This window comes from Belonocnema kinseyi, chromosome 2, assembly GCF_010883055.1.
Source record: "Belonocnema kinseyi isolate 2016_QV_RU_SX_M_011 chromosome 2, B_treatae_v1, whole genome shotgun sequence".
Taxonomy (NCBI): domain Eukaryota; kingdom Metazoa; phylum Arthropoda; class Insecta; order Hymenoptera; family Cynipidae; genus Belonocnema; species Belonocnema kinseyi.
Window position 1 is genome coordinate 94817363 of NC_046658.1, and position 5967 is coordinate 94823329.

The following is a 5967-nucleotide window of genomic DNA, read 5'->3' on the forward strand; positions in this document are numbered from 1 at the left end:
AAAGAGGGAGCTCTTCTTAATATTTTGATACCAAAATCATGTCGATACACCTTACCGACTGCGAGTAAAGCCACCCACGCTTTAACTTGACAGACTGTATATCGATCTGATTTACGGATTGAACCGGAATCATTTGGATTCAATTTTTTATTCGGATTGGATCGCATTGAATCGGCTGAGTTTTTAACTAATTTGGATCGAACGAAATGTAAGATTTTTTCGGATTGGTTCGGATTGATTCAAGTTGGTTTGGATACAGATTTCAGGATAATTATGAATTTTTCTGAATTCAATACTGACTTTTCCATCGGGATGGATCCAAATGAATCCGAGTTCGGATTGAATTTAATTCATTTGGATAGAAAATCGGTTTAGGTCAATCCGAGTTCGGATTCACTCTAATCGAAAATTATTAATTACATATTAATTGAGAATTATTAAATTATTAATTATGTTCGGATTGTTTGGATTGGACCGCATTGAATCGGGTTAATTTCTAACCGATTTCGATCAAAACGAAATTGAGAAATTTTCTCGGATTTATTTAGATAGATTCGGATTGGTTCAGATACAGAGTTCGGAATAATTTGGATTGTTTCGGAATGATTCGGAAGTAATTTATAACCGAAACTTTCCCCAGTTACTAGATGGAGTAACTTAAAGGTACCTAAAAATTAAATGTTTCACCTCCTTAATTTTATAATCTAAAAATCAAAATATCGAAAGTGTTAATACATAAAAACTTTATTTTAAAAAAATTACTAGAATTTCAAGTAAAAAATATGGAATTCTTGACAAAATAAATTACTTTTTAACAAAGTAGCTGAATTTTTAATAAAAAATATGAGTTTTCAACAGAAGACTTGAATTACCTACCAAGAAAGATTTTTAGTCACTTTTTCAACCAAGCAGTTGTATTTTTAAACAAAAAATTTGGCAAATTTTTACCAGAAGAAATTTCTTTTTAAACCAAAAACAATGCTTTTAAACAAATGAAGCGAATTTTCGAGTCTCTAAGATGGATTTTTAACAACAATATTACTTTTCAATCAAATAGATGGACTTTTTACCAAATTAGTAAAATTTTACACGAATTTTCAACAATATGGTTTAATTTTCATTTGGACGATATTTATTTTCAGCAAAGGAGATGAATTTTCAATAAAAAATGTTTATTCTTCAACGAACTAGTTCAATTTTCCACCAAAATAGTTTCATTTTTAACAAAAAATCAAAATGGGTCATTCTCAATGAAAAATATAATAGCTTATATTATTCTAACAAAAAAATCCTAATTTGAAGTCAATCATAATTGAATTCAACTAAAAAATGCTTAACCAAATAGAATTATTTTCTACTATGATAGTTAAATTTTAGACAACACAAAAAATAGACTTTTTTTACCAACAAAAGATAATTTTGAAACTAAAAAGCCGACTTTTGAATCCAGAAAGAAAAAAATGACCCTGATTGTTCAATTTTCAAGGCAAAAAGACGATTTTTTTATAAAATAGTAGAACTTTTAACAAGAGACATGAATTTTCAACCAAAAATATCAACAACAAATAACTTATATTCAAAAAAAGAGTTGAACCCTCGACAAAATCAGATTAGTTTTCTACTAAAATGGTTGAATTTTCAAAAACAAAAAAATTACATTTTTCTACAAAAAGATATAAATTTTGAAACAAAAAAGCCGCATTTTAAACAGAGAAAGACAAAAATATCGACTACAAATGTTTAGTTTTCAAGCGAAAAAGAAGATTTTTCTGCCAAACAGATACATTTTTCACACGAACATATGAATTTTCAACAAAAATTTATTTTTCAACCAAATAGTTGAATTTTCAACCAAAATAGTTGAATTTTTAACAAAATACATTAATTTTCAACAAAAATATATGAATCTTTAACAAAAAATATCATAGTTGATTTTCAGAAAAAAATGAGTTTTTTTTAGTAAAATATATAAATTTGGAAACAAAAAAGCCGCATTTTGAACATTACAAGTTACTTTTTAAAATAGTAAAAAGTTACACTACAAGTTACAAATAACTTAACGTTTTGGTAACTTAGTTACTTGTAACAAGTTATTACCCAACTCTGAACTTGTTAAAAGTAACTAAGTTACTGAAATCTTACATTATTTGTTACTTTTAGGGTAAATGCTTAACTTTTTTCAAAGTAATTTGTAACGTAACTTAGTTACAATTTTTTCAGTAACTTGGAACTTTAATTTTAGTTAGTATGAAGTTACTGCCATTTTTTTGTATATTATTTCTTTTTGAGTCTTTTTTGGTCCAAGTAATATCAACTATTATATTTTTCGTTAAAAATTAATCTATTTTTATTGAAAATTAACGAATTTTTTAAAAAATTTAACTAAAGTCAAATCTGAATTTATTGTCAGTTTTGGGGATGACAGTGACCATAAGTCTAGAGTCTTCGAACTGTTTTTATCTCTCCCATTTTGTGTCTCACCCATTTCTCTCTCTGTTCTGTCACGCCTGAGTGAACAGCGCACATCCGCCGCAGTTTCTTTCATCCAGCCTCGCGGCATGGCATCAATTCTTGGAACCACTAAATCCAAAATGACTAAATCCAGATTTGACTATACTATATTTAGTTGAAAAGTAAGTTTTTTGTTAAAAATTCATATTTTCCATTTGAAAATGCAACTGTTTCAAGAAAGTTGTTCTTCTTGGTTTGAAAATGCAACAAATTAGTGCACATTTTTTCTTTCTTCTTTTTGAGATTCGCCTTTTTAGTTTCAAAATTGATGTATTTTGGTGAAAAAATCTCATTTATTTTAGTTGAGAATTAAATTTTGTTATAGAATATTAATCTGATATGGTTGACGATTAAGCTATTTTGTTGAAATTTTGTCTTTTTCTGATTGAATTGAACTGAGATTGATTTAAAATTAATATATTTTATGATTGAAGTAATATCAACTGTTATATTTTTAGTAAAGAATTCATCTATTTTTGCTGAAAATTCATGCATTTTGTTAAAAATTAAACGATTTTATTTGGTTGCAATGTAACTTTTTTTGTTGAAAATTCATATTTTCCATTTAATATTACAATTTTTTTGTAGAAAATCCAAATTGTTGGCTTGATAATGCAACAATTCAGTGGAAATTTTTTCTTTCTTGTTTCAAAATTGGACACTTTAGTTTCAAAATTTGACTCTTTTGTTTAAAAGAATCTGATTTACTTATTCACCTTTTGTGTCGAATTTTACTCTGATTTCAACTATTTTAGTAGAATGTTCAACTAGTTGGTTGAAAAATAACGAAATTTTTTTTTGAAAATTCAACTTTTTATTGTTTTGTAATAATTTGATTTTGGTTAGGAATTTCATAGCTTATGGTAAAAAAATTCTGAAGAGGATTCAGCTATTTTTTTAGTTTGTCTTTTCTGCTAGAAAATGTAAAATCTTGTTTGAAATTCTACATACTTTCTTTAAAATTCAGTTTTTTTGTTGAAGATTGATAATTTTAGTTGAAACTTCATCCCTCATTGAAAATTTAATTATTTTTTTGTTCAATTTTTTGTTTTAAGGGTGGAGGACAATTTAAATATTTTTCCAGAAAATTCGACTTTTTAGTTGAAACTTAACTTTTTGTCGTAAAATTAACCTTGTTGTTGAAAATTAATATTTTTAGTGTAAAAATTCAACCATTTGGTTGAAAATTTATGAATTTTATTTAAAATTAAAGTATTTTTGCAGAAAGTCAAAATTTGGTCGAAAATTTACCCCTTTTGTTGAAAATTCGTCATTTTTGTTGGAAAATTTGCAGCAAGTTCAACTCTTTGATTGAAAATTAACCTTTTTGTTGAAAATTAATATTTTTGGTGTAAAAATTCAGCCATTTGGTTAAAAATTTATGTATTTTATTAAAAATTAAAATATTTTTGCAGAAAGTAAAAATTTGGTCGAAAATTGAACTCTTTTGTTGATAAGTCGTCTTTTTGATTTTAAAATGCTAGAAAATTGAACTATTTGGTTCTAAATTAATGTTTTTCATGGAAATTTCACTCTTTTGTTGATAATTTTAATCTTTTGTTGAAAATTCGTCATTTTTTGTGTGTAAAATAGTAGAAAATTTAACTTTGAGGTTGAAAATTAACCTTTTTGTTGAAAATTAACATTTTTAGTGTAAAAATGCAATCATTTGGTTGAAAATTCATGTATTTTATTAAAAATTAAAGCATTTGACAAAAAGTTCTAATTTGGTCAAAAATGTAACCTTTTTGTTGAAAATTCGTAATTTTTGTTGGATAATTTTCAGCAAGTTCAACTCTTTGATTGAAAATTAACCTTTTTGTTAAAAATTAATGTTTGCGGTGAAAAAACTCAGCCATTTGGTTACAAATTTATGTATTTTATTAAAAATTAAACTATTTTTGCAGATAGTCCAAATATGGTCGAAAATTGAACCCTTTTGTTGATAGTTCGTCTTTTTGGTTTTAAAATGCTAGAAAATTGTACTATTTGGTTCAAAATTAATTTTTTTCTTGGAAATTTAACTTTTTGGTTGAAAATTTTAATCTTTTGTTGAAAATTCGTCATTTTTGTTGGAAAAAAGTAGAAAGTTCAACTATTAGGTTGAAAATTAACCTTTTTTCTGAAAATGAATATTTTTAGTGTAAACATTCAACCATTTGGTTTAAAATTCATGTATTTTTTTAAAAATTAGAGAATTTTTGCAGAAATTCCAAATTTAGTAGAAAATTTAACCCTGTTGTTGAAAATTCGTCATTTTTGTTGGAAAGTAGTAGAACCTTCAACTTTTAGGTTGAAAGTTAGCCTTTTTGTTGAAAATTAATATTTTCAGTGTAAAAATTCCACCATTTAGTTGAAAATTCATGTCTTTTATTAAAAATTAAAGTATTTTTGCAGAAAGTCAAAATTTAGTTGAAAATTTAACCCTGTTGTTGAAAATTCGTCATTTTTGTTAGAGTATGGTAGCAAGTTCAACTTTTTGGTTGGAAATTAACCTTTCTGTTGAAGATTAATATTTGCAGTGTAAGCATTCAACTATTTGGTTGGAAATTTATGTATTTTATTAAAAATTAAAGTATTTTTGCAGAAAGTTCAAATTTGGTCAAAAATTGAACTCTTTTGTTGACAATTCGTCTTTTTGATTTTAAAATGCTAGAAAATTGAACTATTTGGTTCCAAAATTCATTTTTATCTTGGAAATTTAACTCTTCTGTTGAAAATTCGCCTTTTCACCGTCGCCGTTTTTCGGTTTGAAATTGAAATATTTTAGTAGAAAGTTTTTTATCGAAAATTAACTTTTTTGTTGGAAATTCAACCTACTGGCGTAAAAGTTTATTTTTTCCGTTAAAAAAAATGTGACTTAAAAATTTTGCTTTAACTAATGCCCGTTTCTTTTTTAATTAAGTTTTTATGAGTTATCTTCGTACATATTTTTATTTTAAAACAATAAAATTAGGAAACTGAAAAAGTACCTTTTTACGTAATTTGAAGTTACTTCATCCAGTAACTGTAACTATAGTAATAGTTACAAGTAACGTAACTGTGACTGGTTACTAGTTACTCAAAAAATTTAACTTACCCAACACTTGTGCCAAGCTTGGATAATAGTTTTCAATTACATCGGGAATTTCTTGTTTAATTTATAATGTGGAAGTCTTAAAAATTAATAGCAGTTTATATACGGGACCTGATTTAAAACGTGACATTCAATTATATAAGAAGAGCAGAAAATAAATTCACTGAAGTGACAGCGAAACCAATTACTACTGATCAATTACTTCTTCGTCGACTGTCATTAACAACCGCTAGTCTAAACTATCTATCCACTTTGAAATTACATAAAGGTCTTTCGTTTTCTAATTTAGAAGTATGTATATAGATTGAACTACGAGGGACTAGGTGTCACGTCTCCAGTTGGTAATTTATTATTAATTAAATAATAATTAATCATGTGTG